This window comes from Rhinoraja longicauda, unplaced genomic scaffold (genome assembly GCF_053455715.1).
Source record: "Rhinoraja longicauda isolate Sanriku21f unplaced genomic scaffold, sRhiLon1.1 Scf000586, whole genome shotgun sequence".
Lineage (NCBI taxonomy): Eukaryota > Metazoa > Chordata > Chondrichthyes > Rajiformes > Arhynchobatidae > Rhinoraja > Rhinoraja longicauda.
Window position 1 is genome coordinate 1 of NW_027601802.1, and position 20,165 is coordinate 20,165.

General features: G+C 47.7%; 1 pseudogene; it reads right to left on the reverse strand.

The window, feature by feature from the left end:
* Positions 1–7,846: 7,846 nt before the first annotated feature.
* Positions 7,847–17,644, reverse strand: LOC144591112 (proteinase-activated receptor 1 pseudogene; annotated as a pseudogene).
* Between the last annotated feature and the right edge of the window lie 2,521 nt (positions 17,645–20,165).

The window sequence follows — 20,165 nt, forward strand, 5'->3', positions numbered from 1 at the left end:
GTCTCCTCTCATCCTTCTAAATTCCAGTGTATACAAGCCTAGTCGCTCCAGTCTTTCAACATATGACAGTCCCGCCATTCGGGGAATTAACCTAGTAAACCGTGGTGTCATCTATCTGCCTGTGGGTTGTTGCTGAAGCAACACGGATGGGAATCTAACGCAGGAGCAACAGTGATGACACTGCCCAATCCGACTGCCCTCAGTGTTTTCAATAGACAATAGACAATAGACAATAGGTGCAGGAGTAGGCCATTCAGCCCTTCGAGCCAGCACCGCCATTCAATGCGATCATGGCTGATCACTATCAATCAGTACCCCGTTCCTGCCTTCTCCCCATACCCCCTCACTCCGCTATCCTTAAGAGCTCTATCCAGCTCTCTCTTGAAAGCATCCAACGAACTGGCCTCCACTGCCTTCTGAGGCAGATAATTCCACACCTTCACCACCCTCTGACTGAAAAAGTTCTTCCTCATCTCCGTTCTAAATGGCCTACCCCTTATTCTCAAACTGTGGCCCCTTGTTCTGGACTCCCCCAACATTGGGAACATGTTATCTGCCTCTAATGTGTCCAATCCCCTAATTATCTTATATGTTTCAATAAGATCCCCCCTCATCCTTCTAAATTCCAGTGTATACAAGCCCAATCGCTCCAGCCTTTCAACATACGACAGTCCCGCCATTCCGGGAATTAATCTAGTGAACCTACGCTGCACGCCCTCCATAGCAAGAATATCCTTCCTCAAATTTGGAGACCAAAACTGCACACAGTACTCCAGGTGCGGTCTCACCAGGGCCCGGTACAACTGTAGAAGGACCTCTTTGCTCCTATACTCAACTCCTCTTGTTACGAAGGCCAACATTCCATTGGCTTTCTTCACTGCCTGCTGAACCTGCATGCTTCCTTTCATTGACTGATGCACTAGGACACCCAGATCTCGTTGAACTCCCCCTCCTCCTAACTTGACACCATTCAGATAATAATCTGCCTTTCTATTCTTACTTCCAAAGTGAATAACCTCACACTTATCTACATTAAACTGCATCTGCCATGTATCCGCCCACTCACACAACCTGTCCAGGTCACCCTGCAGCCTTATTGCATCTTCCTCACAATTCACACTACCCCCCAACTTAGTATCATCTGCAAATTTGCTAATGGTACTTTTAATCCCTCCGTCTAAGTCATTAATGTATATCGTAAATAGCTGGGGTCCCAGCACCGAACCTTGCGGTACCCCACTGGTCACTACCTGCCATTCCGAAAGGGACCCATTTATCCCCACTCTTTGCTTTCTGTCTGTTAACCAATTTTCTATCCATGTCAGTACCCTACCCCCAATACCATGTGCCCTAATTTTGCCCACTAATCTCCTATGTGGGACCTTGTCGAAGGCTTTCTGAAAGTCGAGGTACACCACATCCACTGACTCTCCCTTGTCAATTTTCCTAGTTACATCCTCAAAAAATTCCAGTAGATTTGTCAAGCATGATTTCCCCTTCGTAAATCCATGCTGACTCGGAACGATCCCGTTACTGCTATCCAAATGCTCAGCAATTTCGTCTTTTATAATTGACTCCAGCATTTTCCCCACCACTGATGTCAGACTAACTGGTCTATAATTACCCGTTTTCTCTCTCCCTCCTTTCTTAAAAAGTGGGATAACATTTGCTATCCTCCAATCCACAGGAACTGATCCTGAATCTATAGAACATTGAAAAATGATCTCCAATGCTTCCACTATTTCTAGAGCCACCTCCTTAAGTACTCTGGGATGCAGACCATCAGGCCCTGGGGATTTATCAGCCTTCAGTCCCATCAGTCTACCCAAAACCATTTCCTGCCTAATGTGGATTTCCTTCAGTTCCTCCATCACCCTAGGTTCTCCAGCCCCTAGAACATTTGGGAGATTGTGTGTATCTTCCTCAGTGAAGACAGATCCAAAGTAACGGTTTAACTCGTCTGCCATTTCTTTGTTCCCCATAATAAATTCCCCTGCTTCTGTCTTCAAGGGACCCACATTTGCCTTGACTATTTTTTTCCTCTTCACGTACCTAAAAAAACTTTTGCTATCCTCCTTTATATTATTGGCTAGTTTACCCTCGTACCTCATCTTTTCTCTCCTCATCAGGGAGACTGTTTATGGCAACCATTAGTGAAACTCCTGCAGTTCAAACTCTCCACACATTGCACAACTGAAGATAGACACAAAATGCCGGAGTAACTCAGCGGGTCAGGCAGCATCTCTGGAGAGAAGGAATGGGTGACATTTCAGGCCGAGACCCTGCGTCAAACAATAGACAATAGGTGCAGGAGTAGGCCATTCGGCCCTTGGAGCCAGCACCACCATTCAATGTGATCATGGCTAATCATTCTCAATCAGTACCCCGTTCCTGCCTTCTCCCCATACCCTCTGATTCCGCTATCCTTAAGAGCTCTATCTAGCTCTCTTGAATGCATTCAGAGAACTGGCTTCCACTGTCTTCTGAGGCAGAGAATTCCACAGATTCACAACTCTCTGACTGAAAAAGTTTTTCCTCATCTCAGTTCTAAATGGCATCCCCCAACATTGGGAACATGTTTCCTGCCTCTAACGTGTCCAACCCCTTAATAATCTTATATGTGACCTAGAGTCAGTGGTTACAACTGAAAACAACTGAGTTAAAGACGACATAAATATTATAAAACAAGCAGTGGGGCAGCACGGTGGCGCAGTGGCAGTTATTGCCTTACAGCACCAGAGACCCGGGTTCAATCCTGACCACAGGTGCTTGTTTGTACGGAGTTTGTACATTCTCTCTGTGACCAGAGTGGGTTTCCTCAGGGTGCTCTGGTTTTCTCCCATGCTCCAAAGACGTAGGTTAATTGGCTTTGGTATAATTATCTTGAATTATATTTGAAGGCGCTCGACATCGATGCGGTGTCCTGGGAGAGCCTTGCAGCTGACCATACGAGGTGGAGAGGTACCCTGAACCAACATCTCAAAACGGGGGAAGAGAAACTGATGAAGACAGCGGCAGACAAGCGGGCACGCAGAAAGGAGTGCGGCAACTTAAACAGACCAGAGACCACATACAAATGTGACCTTTGCGACAGAGAATGTCGCTCCCGCATTGGTCTCTTCAGCCACAAGCGACGTTGCTCTAGCCGAGGTTTGGAGCCAGCAGCCAACTAGGATGCATCATCAGCCATGACCAAGGGGGCCTAAGAATGATCAATTGTCCCTACTGTGTGCGGGATACTGCTAATGTGTGGCGATCGCTGGTCGGCGCAGACTCGGTGTGTAGAAGGACGGGCCTGTTTCCACGCTGTATCTCTAAACTAAACTAAACAGCACAATTATAGAATTGATTTGGCCAAAGGTAGCTGTGATCCAGTGGAGAAATGTAGAAAAGGGGGAAGACGGCGGGTGAAGAGAAATGACATTCTGGCCTTCCATCACAGTGAGGAGGGGACTGGAGGGGACTCACTGTGATGGATGTTTCTTTTTTTTGTTTTTTTGTTTTGTGTTGGTTTGTGGTTGTGTAAATTGCTTATTTTATTGCTCTTACTGTTGGACTGTGGGTGACGAAACCTCGTCCAAAAGACTTGTTTTTTGGATAGTAGTCAATAGTCAATTTATTTGTCACATACACATAAATGTGCAGTGAAATGAAAAATTACCCGCAATTCAACAATAAGACCAATAAGAATAATCAATAAAAATGCAATAACACATACCATCATAACCAACACCAAACAAAAGAAACATCCATCACAGTGAGTCTCCTCCAGTCACCTCCTCACTGTGATGGAAGGCCAGAATGTCTTTATGATAATAAAGGTAATTCTGATTCTGAAGAGTACAAAATAATTTGATCGCAGTTAGCTAGGTCCCAGAGTTTTCTAGAATGCTGTTGTATTTAATAAGATCACCAGAACAAAAATCTTAGGATGTATTTAACATGATTGCAGCAGCAAGCAGCAGCAGTAGCAGCAGCAGCAGCAGCAGCAGCAGCAGCAGCAGCAGCAGCAGCAGCAGCAGCAGCAGCAGCAGCAGCAAGCAGCACCAAGCTGTGTTGCTTGGGAAGTAGTGTGTGGGGATTGTGTGGGGATTGTGTGGGGATTGTGTGGGGATTGTGTGGGGATTGTAAGGAGTAAGACCTGTGTGATCTCCCGGACTAGTTTCGATCGCCTAGCTTGGGGTCGGAGAGGAATTTCCCGGATTTTTTCCCAAATTGGCCTGGGTTTTTTATCCGGTTTTTCGCCTCTCCCAGGAGATCACTCAGTTCTTTTGGGTGGGCGGTTGGAGCGGTTGGAGTAGCGGCCGGGCGGTAGGTTTAGTAACCGAGCGCGGGGCTTTGTTTGGAGAGTATGACTGCCAGGGCAGTTTTTTGTTCTGGGTGTCAGATGTGGGGAATCTGGGAGTCTGATAGTCTTCCAGACATCCACATCTGCGCCAGGTGTGACGAGATGGGGCTCCTAAGGGACCGTATTAGGAACCTGGAGCGGCAGATTGATGACCTCCGTCTGATCAGGGAGAGTGAGGAGGTTATAGATAGGAGTTACAGGGAGGTGGTCACTCCTAGACCACGGGAGGTAGACAAGTGGGTCACTGTTAGGGGGGGCAAGGAACAGAGGCAGGGACTAGGGAGTACCCCGGTGGCTGTACCCCTTGGAAATAAGTACTCCTGTTTAAGTACTGTTGGGGGGGACAGCCTACCAGGGGGCAACGACGGTGCCCGGGCCTCTGGCAAGGAGTCCGGCCCTGTTGCTCAGAAGGGTAGGGAAAGGAAGAGGAGAGCAGTAGTAATAGGGGACTCTATAGTGAGGGGGTCAGATAGGCGTTTCTGTTGGGGGGAGGGACTCAAACACAGATAGCTAATAGGCAGTGTGTGAGGCAGGAGGCAGAAAAGGGAAACACTCAGACCCAATATGTAGGAGAGAAAGAAGGGAAAAGAAATAAACTGAGAATAAGAAATGATGGGTCCCTTAAATGTGTATATTTTAATGCTAGGAGCATTGTAAGAAAGGTGGATGAGCTTAGAGCCTGGATTGACATCTGGAAGTATGATGTTGTGGCGATCAGTGAAACATGGTTGCAGGAGGGTTGCGATTGGCAATTAAATATTCCAGGATTTCATTGTTTCAGATGTGATAGAATCGGAGGGGCAAGAGGTGGGGGTGTTGCATTGCTTGTCAGGGAGGATATCACAGCAGTGCTTTGGTAGGACAGACTAGAAGGCTCGATTAAGGAGGCTGTTTGGGTGGAACCCAGAAATGAGAAAGGTTTAGCAACACTTATAGGGGTGTATTATAGACCGCCAAATAGGGAACGAGAATTGGAAGAGCAAATATGTAAGGAGATAGCAGATATTAGTAGTAAGCACAGAGTGGTGATTGTGGGTGATTTCAATTTTCCGTATATAGACTGGGAATCACATTCTGTTAAAGGGCTGGATGGTTTGGAGTTTGTAAAATGTGTGCAGGATAGTTTTTTGCAGCAATACGTAGAGGTGCCTACCAGAGAAGGGGCAGTGTTGGACCTCCTGTTAGGAAATGAGATGGGTCAGGTGACGGAGGTATGTGTTGAGGAGCACTTTGGGTCTAGTGATCATAATGCCATTAGTTTCAATATCATTATGGAAAAGGTCAAATCTGGACCAAGGGTTGAGATTTTGGATTGGAGAAAGGCTAATTTTGAGGAGATGAGAAAGGATTTAAAAGGAGTGAAATGGAAATTGTTGTTTTATGAAAAGGATATAATAGAGAAATGGAGGATATTTAAAGGTGAAATTTTGAGAGTACAGAGTCTTTATGTCCCTGTTCGGTGGAAAGGAAAGAATAATAATTTGAAAGAGCCGTGGTTTTCCAGGGAAATTGGACACTTGGTTCGGAAAAAGAGGGAGATATACAATAAATATAAGCGGCAGGGAGTAAATGAGGTTCTTGAGGAATATAAAGAATGTAAAAGGAATCTTAAAACGGAAATTAGAAAAGCGAAAAAAAGATATGAGGCTGCTTTGGCAAGTAATGTAAAAGTAAACCCCAAGGGGTTCTACAGATATGTCAATAGCAAAAGGATAGTGAGGGATAAAATTGGTCCATTAGAGAGTCAGAGTGGACAGCTATGTGCTGAGCCGGAAGAAATGGGGGAGATATTAAACAATTTCTTTTCTTCGGTATTTATCGAGGAGAAGGATATTGAATTATGTGAGGTAAGCGAAACAAGTAGAGTAGTGATGGAAATTAGGAGGATTAAAGAAGAGGAGGTACGGACACTTTTGAAGAATATAAAAGTGGATAAGTCTCCAGGTCCTGATAGGATATTCCCTAGGACATTGAGGGAAGTTAGTGCAGAAATAGCAGGGGCTATGACGGAAATATTTCAAACGTCATTAGAAACAGGGATGGTGCCGGAAGATTGGCGCATTGCGCATGTTGTGCCTTTGTTTAAAAAAGGTTCTAAAAGTAAACCTAGCAATTATAGACCTATTAGTTTGACGTCTGTGGTGGGAAAATTAATGGAAAAGATACTTAGGGACAATATATATAATTATTTGGATAATCAAGGTCTGATTAGAAACAGTCAACATGGATTTGTGCCTGGAAGGTCATGTTTGACTAATCTTCTTGAATTTTTTGAAGAGGTTACCAGGGAAATTGATAAGGGCAAGGCTGTGGATGTTGTCTATATGGACTTCAGTAAGGCATTTGACAAGGTTCCACATGGAAGGTTGATTAAGAAGGTTAAATCGTTGGGTATTAATAGTGAGGTTGCAAGATGGATTCAACAATGGCTGAATGGGAGATACCAGAGGGTAACGGTTGACAATTGTATGTCAGGTTGGAGGCCAGTGTCTAGTGGAGTGCCCCAAGGATCTGTGTTGGGTCCACTGTTGTTTGTCATTTACATTAATGATCTGGATGATGGTGTGGCAAATTGGATTAGTAAATATGCAGATGATACTAAGATAGGTGGAGTAGTTGAAAGTGAGGTAGATTTTCAAAGTCTACAGAGAGACTTGGGCCTTTTGGAAGGGTGGGCTGAAAGATGGCAGATGGAGTTTAATGCTGATAAATGTGAGGTGCTGCATTTTGGTAGGACAAATCAAAATAGGACGTACAGGGTAAATGGTAGGGAATTGAGGAATGCAGTGGAACAGAGGGATCTGGGAATAACTGTGCATTGTTCCCTGAAGGTGGAATCTCATGTGGATAGGGTGGTGAAGAAGGCGTTTGGTATGCTTGCCTTTATAAATCAGAGCATCGAGTATAGAAGTTGGGATGTAATGTTGAAATTGTACAGGGCATTGGTGAGGCCGAATCTGGAGTATGGTGTGCAGTTCTGGTCGCCAAATTATAGGAAGGATGTCGACAAAATGGAGAGGGTACAGAGGAGATTTACTAGAATGTTGCCTGGGTTTCAGCACTTAGGCTACAGAGAGAGGTTGAACAGGTTGGGTCTTTATTCTTTGGAGCGTAGAAGGTTGAGGGGGGACTTGATAGAGGTTTTTAAAATTATGAGAGGGACGGACAGAGTTGACGTGGGTAGGCTTTTCCCTTTGAGAGTGGGGAAGATTCCAACAAGGGGACATAGCTTCAGAATTGAGGGACAAAGGTTTAGGGGTAACATGAGGGGGAACTTCTTTACTCAGAGGGTTGTGGCTGTATGGAATGGGCTTCCGGTGGAAATGGTGGAGGCTGGCTCGATTTTATTATTTAAGAGTAAATTGGATAGGTATATGGATAGGAGGGGATTGGAGGGTTATGGTCTGAGTGCAGGTAGATGAGACTAGGTCAGGGAGAATGGTCGGCGTGGACTGGTAGGGCCGGACAGGCCTGTTTCCATGCTGTAGTTGTTATATGTTATATGTTATATGTGATTGCCTCAACACCATTCTGCTGATTGCGCTGATGGGGGGTGGAAGTTCCCACTTTATTAATCCGTTCTTTTACCTGAATCATTTTGTTCTGCCCAGAACGCAGAAGGTGATGTAGCTGGTTTTGGAAGGAGGACGATGCGTAATAATAAATCAATGGATCAAGACAGCAGCTCACACTACCCAGGCACAGGGAGAGCTGGTAGGCAGAATAAAGTGAACTCCCTTTCCCGTGAATAAGATGCAGGATGTGTAACACCAAGATGATGTTAGTGGGTGTAAAACAGACAATGAACACACAGAGTACAATGATCGCCAGGACGATGGCATGTCTCTTCCCCTGCGGGTTGACCGCACTGGCCGAGTGCAGCGTTGAGATTATCTTCGCGTAGCAGACTGTGTTGACGACCAGGGGAACGAGAAAGCAAACGACCAAGAGGCAGGGTAGACAGTAGAAGATAAGGCCGTACGGGTCGTAGGAATACTGCGTGTCGTAGCAGATGGTGATGTCCAGGTAGGGGAAGTACACGGCCTGCTCTGTGAGTAAGAAGGGCAGAGTGCCGCAGATGGGGAGGAGCCAGGAGGCGAGGCAGAGACAGGCTGCTCGCCGGCGGCTCCGCCAGATGGTCCACCTGATAGGGTAGACCACGGCCAGGCAGCGGTCCACACTGAAGCAGGTCATCAGCAGCACAGAGCTGCACATGTAGGTGTAGAAGCTGCCCGTCACCAGGCGGCACAGGAACCAGCCGAGCCGCCAGTCGTTGCCGGAGAAGTGGTAGGAGATCTTGAGCGGCAGAAGCAGCGCGAACAGCAGGTCGGCAGCCGCCAGGTTGGTCATGTACATCACCGCCGTGTTGTTGGCTGCGCCCACCTTGAAGAGGAACACCAGGATCGCCAGCAGGTTGAGCGGCAGGCTGGCGGCAAACACCAAGGTGTAGAGGAGAGGAATGACCACCGTCGTGCCCGGGCCCGTCAGGCGTCTCCTCTCCGATCCCCACGCTGCGGGCATTTCATTTCCCCACGAGCCGAGGGAGTGACTCCCATTCAACACCCGTCTCAACGCCGGCACTGGCACCGGCACTGTTCCCCTCCTCTGGGAACCGCTGCTGTCAGAGATTTTGCGATACCGGCTCCCTCCAAAGGTTTTGGGAGAAAGGTTAATTCGGGAACTCGAGTTCCTCTCTGAAAATACAAGAACAATAAAAAAATGATAATAATTTAAACACGTTTATAGACAATATTGCCCTTCGAGCCAGCACCGCCATTCAATGTGATCATGGCTGATCATTCTCAATCACTACCCCGTTCCTGCCTTCCTGCCTTCTCCCCATACCCCCTGACTCCGCTATCCTTAAGAGCTCTATCTAGCTCCCTCTTGAATGCATTCAGAGAATTGACCTCCACTGCCTTCTGAGGCAGAGAATTCCACAGATTTACAACTCTCTGACAAAACGTTTTTCCTCATCTCCGTTCTAAATGGCTTACCCCTCATTTTTAAACTGTGGCCCCTGGCATAGCCTATTTTCTAAATGGGAAGAATATTCTGAGATCGGAGGTGCAAAGGAACTTGGGAGTGCTGGTACAGGATTCCCAAAAAGTTAGTATGCAAGTCGAATCGTTAGTAAGGAAGGCAAATCCAATGCTTGGATTTATTTCGGTAGTTGATGTGGAAAGGATATTTTCACTAGTGGGAGACTCCAGGACCAGAGGCCATAGCCTCAGAATACAAGGACGTACCTTTAGAAAGGAGATGAGGAGGAATTCTTTTAGTCAGAGGGTGGTGAATCTGTGGAATTCATTGCCACTGACGGCTGTGGAGGCCAAGTCAATTGATATTTTTAAGGTGGTGATTGACAGATTCTTGATTAGTACAGGTGTCAGTGGTTATGGGGAGAAGGCAGGAAAATGGGGTTGAGAGGGAAAGAAAGATCAGCCATGATTGAATGGCGGAGTAGACTTGATGGACTGAATGGCCTAATTCTGCTCCTATAACTTATGAAATATCTCGTTATCTCAGTCCTACTTGCTGAACCCCAGTCCTGTGACCATGAGCTAGGTTACTGCCCAATTCACTTCGGCCCCACTGCGGACATTGGACTTTGTCTCTGGAACTGTGTGCTGCAATGCTGAGAACTATATTCTGCACTCTGTATCTTTCCATTTGCATTACCTATTGTTCTAGAGTTTGGCCTGATTGTATGATTTGTACACCATTGTCAAGTTTGCAGTCGACACAATGGTGATTGGGCTGATCACCAACGGTGATGAAACAAAATACAGAGCGGAGGTGCAGAACCTGGCGGACTGGTGCTCTAATAACAACCTGTCCCTAAATATCACCAAGACCAAGGAGCTGATCATCAACTTCCGTAGGTCACATAACGGGGAATACGCCCCGATCTTTATCAACGGGGACAGTGTGGAGAGAGTGGCCAGCTTCAAGTTTCTGGGCACTCACATTTCGGAGGACCTCACATGGTTCAATAACACTGCTGCGCTGGTCAAGAAGGCACAGCAACGACTGTTCTACCTAAGAACACTGAAGAAGTCAGGTCTACCCCAACAGCTGCTGACGACCTTCTACCGCTGCACCATAGAGAGAATCCTAACACATGGCATCCCTTTGTGGTACCTCAGCTGCACGGTGACAGAGAGGAAAGCTCTTCAGCGGGTAGTCCATAGAGCTTAGAGGACCATCGGAATACAGCTACCAGCCTTGGTGGGCATCTACAACACACGATGCCTCAGAAAGGCCACCAGCATCCACAAAGACGGTAGCGCAGCGGTAGAGTTGCTGCTTTACAGCGAATGCAGCGCCGGAGACTCAGGTTCGATCCTGACTACGGGTGCTGCACTGTAAGGAGTTTGTACGTTCTCCCCGTGACCTGCGTGGGTTTTCTCCGAGATCTTCGGTTTCCTCCCACACTCCAAAGACGTACAGGTATGTAGGTTAATTGGCTGGGTAAATGTAAAAATTGTCCCTAGTGGGTGTAGGATAATGTTAATGTGCGGGGATCGCTGGGCGGCACGGACTTGGAGGGCCGAAAAGGCCTGTTTCCGGCTGTATATATATGATATGATATGATATGATATGATATGAAAGACTCTTCACACCCCTGCAACAGTCTGTTTGAACTTCTACCATCGGGCAGATGATACAAGGCCTCCCCGTGACCTCGTGGATTTTCTCGTAGATTAATTGACTTGGTGTATGTGTAGGATAGTGTTAATGTGTTAAGCGCTGGTTGGTGCGGACTCTGTGGGCTGAAGGGCTTGTTACCACGCTGTATCTCTAAACTAAACTAAATCAATCCCATCCCTGGCCTGGCCTGAAGTTGATGGAGAGTGATAGAATCACAATGCAAGTGATTCTATGAATTATTCCAGCACAACAATGAAAATATATTTTCATGGATAATTAAGGGTTGGTTGGTGAAATTAACTCACTATGTTTGTTCTTCATATGGATTTAAAATAGCCCAAAATGACAAACTTCATTAAAAGTCTCCACTAGATTTTTCTCCATATCTTTAGACTTTAGAGATACAGTGTGGAAACAGCCCCTTCGACCCACCGAGTCAGTGCCGACCAGTGATCCCCGCACACTAATACTATCCTACACGCAAGGGACAATTTACAATGTTACTGAAGCCAAATTACCTACAAACCTGTACATTTTTGGAGTGTGGGTGGAAACCAGAGCACTCACAGAGAACCCACGCGGTCATAGGGAGAACATCGAAATTCTGTACAGACAGCACCCATAATCAGGATCAAACCAGGGTCTCTGGGGCTGCAAGGCAGCAACTCTACGACTGTGCCACTGCACCACCACCAGATAGATCTGTTTCTATCTATCACCCAGGAGCCTCGGCATCAACCCCCCCCCCCCCCCCCCCCCACCTCCTCCTCACCCACCTAGTTTAGATTTTAGATTTAGAGATACAGCGCAGAAACAGGACCTTCGGCCCATCGGAGCCGCGCCGCCCAGCGATCCCCGCACACTAACATTCTCCTACACCCACTAGGGACAATTTCTTGCTTTGCTCTCATCTTTAGTATATGTTTGAAGCGCCTCACTCCGACCTCAACTACCACCCCTCCCTACCCTCTCTCCCCAGTTCACCAAACCGTTTCAGCTTATGCCACAAAATCTCTGAACAACAGCTGTCCAAAAAGCACTTTCCACTCTTCCCCCTCCCCCCCCCTTCGCCTCCTCCCACTCCATGCCTTATCTTGACTTCAGCTTTCTATCCTTGTCTCAATAAATGCAGTGGTTTTTACCCCAATTATCCTTCACGTCACGTCAAAGCATTTCCTGCACTGATTATTCTTCACAGAAAACTATTTCTTCTAATCACCTTTTAAGTAATTGTGAGCAATGATAGCTCTTCATCATTGACATCCCAAGCAAATTCTTTCCCCAATTGCCTTCAAAGTTTTTCATTATCTATCTTCTGTTATTATATTACTAAAACTCTCATATATATTGCATTTAGTGCGTGCCCGAAATACAGCCAAAACGGTACACAATAGCGTGACAATTTTAGCAAGTTTCGTTACACTTTAAAAACAATTAACTTAATAAACTTTAATAAACGCTCCCCCCCCCCCCCCCCCACCAGGAGGTCCGGTGCCCGTCCCGGCATGTCCTGCACCTGACCTTCCTCCCGTGGTGCAGCGCGTTGGCAGAGGGTCAAACAAGATGGCCGCCGCTGCCGCTGCAGGAGAGGTTTCCACCCAATGGGTCCACGGCTCTCTCTGGCTGACGCGATGGCTGCCCGGGGCGAATTGAGTGGCTCCCTCTCCTGTCCTCCCTCGCCCGCCCACAACCCCAGGGGACACTCCCCGGCTGCCAACGGGTCCACGGATCATCAGTTGGGGGGGGGGGTAGCCAGGCCCGCGGGAGAGATTTAAAAATCACTTTTTAAACTTTAATACTTACGTAAGATGGCTGCAGCATCCGCTTGCACAGTTGGGGGAGGGTTGACGCTCGGAGGGGTGGGTGGGACAAGCTTGACACTTGTCGGTGTGGATAAGTTGGGCTGAAGGGCCTGTTTCTACGCTGTATGACTAATTTAATTAATACTAGACCAAGTGGACCCGTTGGGCCCATTCCTCGTAGGGGGGGGGGGGGGGGGGTGGGGGGGCAGGGAAAGGGAGAGGGTATGATTGAGTGAGGCCTGGACCCAAAGCCTCTCTTGTATTGTAGCACCCTCAACCCCCCACTCATCCCCCCCTCCTCCCCCTACTAACCCACTCCATCCCCCCTAGCCACCCCCACTTGCTCCTCCCCTGCCCCCACCCGGGAACGCGGGGGGATGGAGTGGCTGAATGTTAGACCAATGCAGTAGAGGTTTGGGGGAGTTTCAAAGGGGGTTCAGGGGGGATTAATTGGGTGAATGGAGGGTGGAAGAGAGGGGGGGATAATGGGGCTGGGGATGGAGTGGGTGAGATGAGGATAAGGGGGTGGGTTGAGGAGGGGAAGATAAGGAGTTGAGGGGGGGTGGATGTGTGGTGCTCTTAAAAAAAAAAACCTGAAACCAATTTAAGTTAATGCAGCACAGGTTTGGAGGAGTTTTAAGGGGGATTAAGGGGGGAATGGAGTGCGTGAGTGGGGCTCTGAAGAAAAATGCTAAACACAATTTCAGTTAATGCAGGAAAGGTTTGGGTGAGTTTTAAGGGTGGGCGGGGTTGAGGTGGGAATGGAGTGCGTGAGTGAGGGGATGGGGTGGCTGAGTAAGGGGAGGGTGTTAGACCAATGCAGTCGAGGTTTGGGGGAGTTTTAAAGGGGGCTGAGGGGGGATGAATTGGGCGAATGGAGGGTGGGATAAGGGGGCTGAGGGGGATGGAGTGGATAAGGGGGGTTGAGGTGGGTTGTGGCGGGGGATGATAAGTGGGGTTGAGGGGGTGTGGATGGAGTGGGGCTTTTACAAAAACCTGAAACCAATTTAAGTTAATGCAGCACAGGTTCGGGGGGTTTTAAGGGGGATTGAGGGGGGAATGGAGTGCGTGAGCGGGGTTCTGAAAAAAATCCCAAACACAATTTAAGTTAATGCCGGAGAGGTTTGGGGGAGTTTTAACGGGGGGGTTGAGGTGGGAATGGAGTTCGCTCCCCCCCCTCCTCCCTCCTCCCCCTCTCCTCCCCCCCTCCCCCTCACCCAGTCCATCACCCTCCCCCCCTTCACCCACCATCCCCCCTCAGCACTGCAGTCAGTCGGGCGGGTGCCCCATCTCGGCGTGGGAGAGGCGACTACACCTCCCGGCGGTCAGCGCGGCCCGATCTGAGGAGTGGCAGGCGCGAGGCATGCCGGGACGGGCGGCTGTGCTCCGAGGGGGGTGGCGGGGGCGCGCATTAGTGAAAGGTCCGGGGGTGGGCGGGGGAGCGCATTGGTGAAAGGTCCAGGGCGGGTTAGCGCATTAGTGAAAGGTCGGGGGGGGGGGGGGGGGGGAGGAGCTGATCTGTGGAAGACTTGCGGCTCGCATTGCATTGTGACGTCACAGGCTGAACACCGGCGGGGGGTGGGGAGCGCGAGCTGATCTCATAGGTGCACGGGTGCCATTGTGACGTCACACGCTGAAGCCCTTCAGGAAATGGGTTAGAATTGAACATTTTAAACTTTAAAATCTCTCTAGCTTTAAAAATGTAGTTTCAATTTGAATGAAACCATCCACTGACACCATCCTTCCAGCGGCCATCTTCTTTCCCCTTCACTCTAAAATTCTTATGGGGTTGGACAGGCTAGATGCAGGAAGATTGTTCCTGATGTTGGGGAAGTCCAGAACAAAGGGTCACAGTTTAAGGATAAGGGGGAAATCTTTTAGGACCGAGATGAGAAAGTTTTTTTTCACACAGAGAGTGGTGAATCTGTGGAATTCTCTGCCACAGAGGGTAGTTGAGACCAGTTCATTGGCTATATTTAAGAGGGAGTTAGATGTGGCCCTTGTGGCTAAAGGGATCAAGGGGTATGGAGAGAAGGCAGGTACAGGATACTGAGTTGGATGATCAGCCATGATCATATTGAATGGCGGTGCTGGCTCGAAGGGCCGAATGGCCTCCTCCTGCACCTATTGTCTATTGTCTTATTGAGGCGTAAAAATATCAGGAGAGGAATACATCAGGTACATGGATAGGACAGGTTTTGGAGGGATATGGACCAAATCCTTGCAGGTGGGACTGGTGTAGCTGGAAGATGTTGGCCGGTGTGGGCAGGTTGGGCCGAAGGGCCTGTTTTCACACTGTATCACTTTATAACTCTCCATGACTATCACCCGCTGAGTTACTCCAGCGTTCTGCATCCCGAAACATCACCCACCCTTTTTCTTCAGAGATGCTGCCTGACCCGCTGAGTTATTCCATTTACTTCATGAATTTCTTGTTCAGGTGCCAGAGTGTGTGATTCAGTGTTGATCGCCTCCTCCCACTCTCCAGATCACTACTCTTTTCATGATATCGTTAACTTTCAGTGTCTTTCCACTTCCTTGAGCTCTCTGAGCCCGGCACTCCATCCACCAATGTTATGTTTCGCAGGTACTTGGCTCCTACCTCCCTCCGAGTTTTTGGCAAACCTGAAAGTCAGGATACAGCCCGGAATGTACGCAGTAATCTGGAAAGATTGGTTATTAGTAGGACGTTCCTTTAGGAAGGCGAATTTCTTTAGTCAGAGGGGTGGTGAATCTGTGGAATTCATTGCCACAGACGGCTGTGGAGGCCAAGTCAGTGGATATTTTTAAGGCAGAGATAGGTAGATTCTTGATTAGTACGGGTGTCAGGGGTTATGGGGAGAAGGCAGGAGAATGGAGGCAGCCATGATTGAATGGCGATGCAGACTCGATGGGCCGAATGGCCTAATTCTGCTTCTATCACTTATGAACTTATTAAAAGGATTTTGTTTTTGGATGACAATGAAGGCTATTCTAATCTATACAAGAGATTGCAGGTGTGTGGGGTCTTGAGGAAAGCACAAAGTGCTGGATTAACTCAGTGGCTCAGGTAGCATCAGTGGAGGGATTGAATAGGGAACATTTCGGGTCGGGACCCTTCTGAAGGGATTAGTCCAAAGAAGGGTCTCGTCCCGAAACGTTACCTGCCCATTCGCTCCCCCGCTGAGTTCCTCAGGTACTTTGTATTTTGCTTATCGTTAGAGGGCTGGCATTTAGTCTGCCCACTCTAATTACAGAGTTTTAGTCTTCGCAATCCCAACGAAACGGCCGTGCAATCTGTTTCCGATGACACGGGTAACCACGAACAAAAGAATGGCTTTGGATGTCAAGGTGCTAAACCCTCCTCTCTCACGCACGTTGGATAACGACTCATCGAGACAGACACAAACAACTTGAAGCGTGAAGAACTGTCCCGACCCAAAACATCACATATCTGTCCCGACCCAAAACATCACACCTTCCCTCTGAAGATGCTGCCTGACCCGCCGAGTTACTCCAGCAACTTTGTGCTTGCTCAGTACCCCACCATCCACTCACTGTCTCTTGCGTCTCCACTCGGGGAGTCCGTTGCTACAACGCTCCCACATGCAACAGCTAAGCCAACCCGTCCTCAATTCCTTCAAGTGTGTCGGAAGGAACTGCGGGGGTTGCTTTACACTGAAGATGGACTCAACACTGAGCGAATAGGTGACGTTTCGGGTCGAGACCCTTCTTCGGGCGTCTGAAGTTCTTCCCGAAAGAACTTGAAGTGTGAAGATCTTCAGGCAAGACACAAAATGCTGGAGTAACTCAGCTCAGCGGCGGCATCTCTGGAGAGAAGGAACGGGTGACGTTTCGGGTCGAGACCCTTCTTCAGACTGATAAATATTATAAAACCAACAGCACAATTAAACAATTGATTTGGCCGAAAGAACTCTGGAGAACTTCAGCCGTCTGAAGGAGGGTCACCCACTCCTTCTCTCCAGAGATGCTGCCTGTCCCGCTGAGTTACTCCAGCTTTTTGTGCCTATCTTCGGTTTCAACCAGCATCTGCAGTTCCTTCTTACACAACTGTATTAGACACATAGAAAATAGGTGCAGGAGGAGGCCATTTGGCCCTTCGAGCCAGCACCGCCATTCATTGTGACCATGGCTGATCATCCACAATCAGTAACACATCCTTTAACGAAAATGTCCAGTTACGCCAGTATTTTGTGTCTATCTCTCTCTCTCTCACACACACACACACACACATACATATATATATATATGTGTGTGTGTGTGTGTGTGTGTATATACACACACACATATATATATATATCAGTCTGAAGAAGGGTCTCGACCCGAAACGTCGCCCATTCCTTCTCTCCTGAGATGCTGCCTGACCTGCTGAGTTACTCCAGCTTTTTGTGAATAAATACCTTTGATTTGTACCAGCATCTGCAGTTATTTTCTTACACTATATATATATACACACACATACATATACACACACACATACACACACATATATACATACATATATATACACACACATACATACATATATATACACACACATATATATACACATATATACACACACACATATACATACATATATATACACACACACCCGCACACATACATATATATATACACACACATATATATATATACACACACACACATATACATACATATATACACACACACACACACATGTATATATATATATATATATAAAATCATCTTTCCTTCTTCCCCTCCCCCTTCCCTTTACCCCTTACTCCACCCTCCCTGCCCCCTGCTCACCGGACTGTAGAGCAGAGCCCACGGCAGCCAGAACCATCCATATCACCAGCAACTCTGTCCGGGACATCCCGTGTGTGAGAGGATTCTCCCCACTCTTCACAAGTGAAGACCAGTCCGCTAACTGCCTCTCTCCTTTCCCCCCCCGCTGTTTTCTCTTTTGGTTCTCTAGCCTCAGAAGCTTATACGTCGACTTCAGCTTGCACTTTTCATTTTATTATCCAGTTGAACGCTTCCTGGACAAAACTCCCCGTCTGCGTGTTTGGGGAGTGTTCTTAAAGTGGTCACACCTCTCCCGGTTAACCATAGCCTCACGATGGATGTCTCACTTGACAACTATCACTATGCCTTCAAGCACTAAGCGCTGAAATACCTTTAAAAATATATATATTGGTGTAAAATAGTGCAGCTGTCGCCTCCATCTCCATAGCAACGGTGTAAACCCAACCAGGCACATACCTCCAGTAAGGTTCAGTTTAGTTTATTGGTGTCAGTGTACCGAGGTACAGTGAAAATCTTTTGTTGCATGCTAACCAGTCAGCGGAAATACAATACATGATTACAATCTATCCATTTACAGTGTACAGATACATGATAATAGAATAATGTTTAGTGCAAGGTAGAGCCAGCAAAGTCCGATCAAGGATAGTCCGAGGGTCGCCATCTTATCTGATTCCAGCACCAGCTTCAGACTCAATACTTTTGTCATCACCAAAATTCTTTGTTCCCACTCCATTACATTTCCGCACTTTGGACCCACAATTTCTCTTTAACCTGAAGGGCAGGGATTTGTCATCAAGAACGAACATAGAACAGTGCAGCAACGAGAACAGGCCCATCGGCCCTCAATGTCTGTGCCAAACATGATGCCAAGACGGTCTCATATCTAAAACCAACCTGCCATACATTGTCTCCATCTACACTTCATGCTGTCTCAGCAAGACCACCAGCTTAATCAAGGTCCAGCCATCTCCCTTCTCCCCTCAGACTGGAGGTACAGAGGTTTGAAAATGTAAACCTCCAGATTCAGGGACAGTTTCTTCCCTACTGTTATCAAGCAACTGAACCGTTCTCTCACCAGCTAGAGAGCAGTCCTGACCTCCCATCCACCTCATTGGAGACCTTCGAATTACCTTTAATCGGACTTTATGAGACTTTATCTTGCATTAAACGTTATTCGATTAACCCTGTATCTGTATACTGTGAAGGGCTTGATAATAATAATATTCATTTATTGTCATTGCAACGAGTACAACGAAATTAAAAAATAGCCAATCCTGACGGTGCGTACAAACATATATGCAATAAATGCAAAAACAAATAAATACATAAATACAATTAAATACAATTATGTTAAGTACAAAGATTTTTTAGTGTTGCCTAGTGCAAAGGTAGTGTTCAGTTCTCGTATGGCCCTGGGGTAAAAACTGTTCTTAAGTCTGTTTGTTCGGGATTTTATCGACCTGAAACGTCGACCAGAGGGCAGATGAACAAACAGACGGTGGCCGGGGTGGGATGGATCTTTTATTATTTTGCCTGCTCTACTGAGGCAGCGTAGGCTGAACAGGTGCTCCAGGGAGGGCAGTGAGCAGCCGATGATTTTCTGGGCCGTCGTGATGACCCTCTGAAGGGCCTTCCTGTCCTTTTCTGAGCAGCTGGCATACCATGTGGTTATACAGTATGCCAGCACACTCTCGATGGAGCAGCGATAGAAGGACAACATGAGCTTCTCCTGCAGGTTGGTTTTCCTGAGGATCCTCAGGAAGTGGAGTCTCTGCTGTGCCTTCTTTACTGTGGTGATGGTGTTGGTAGACCAGGTGAGATCCTCTGCGATGTGCGTACCCAGGAACCTGAAAGCTGGTACCCTTTCCACACAGACCCCATTGATGTAGAGTGGGTCGTAATCTCCACTGGTTTTCCTAAAGTCAATTATAAGTTCCTTTGTTTTGGAGGAGTTCAGGACCAGATTGTTCACTGAACACCATGCTGCCAGCCTTTGGATTTCATCCCTATAGGCTGTCTCATCTCCTTCTGAGATGAGTCCAACCACAGTCGTGTCATCCGCGAACTTGATGATGGTGTTGGTGGGATGGGTGGGGGCGCAGTCGTGAGTGTAGAGGGAGTAAAGGATGGGGCTCAACACACAGCCCTGTGGTGAGCCGGTGCTCAGTGTAATGGTGGAGGAGAGGTGAGGGCCTATTTTGACTGTCTGGGGGCGGTTGGTCAGAAAGTCCTTGATCCATTTGCAGATGGTTTGGGAAAATCCAAGGTCGGAAAGTTTGGTGACCAGTCTGCTCGGGATGACCGTGTTAAAGGCAGAGCTGAAGTCGAGGAAGAGCATCCTCACATAGCTCCCCTGGTGTTCAAGGTGGGTCAGTGCAGTGTGAAGAGCAGTGTCGATGGCATCCCCTGTAGACCTATTTGCTCTGTAGGCAAACTGGTGTGGGTCGAAGGTGGGTGGGAGGCTGGCTTTGATGTGCTGCAGGACCAGTCTCTCGAAGCACTTTGTGATGACCGGTGTGAGTGCTACCGGACGGTAGTCGTTAAGACTGCTGATGACAGACTTTTTCGGCAGTGGGATGATTATGGCG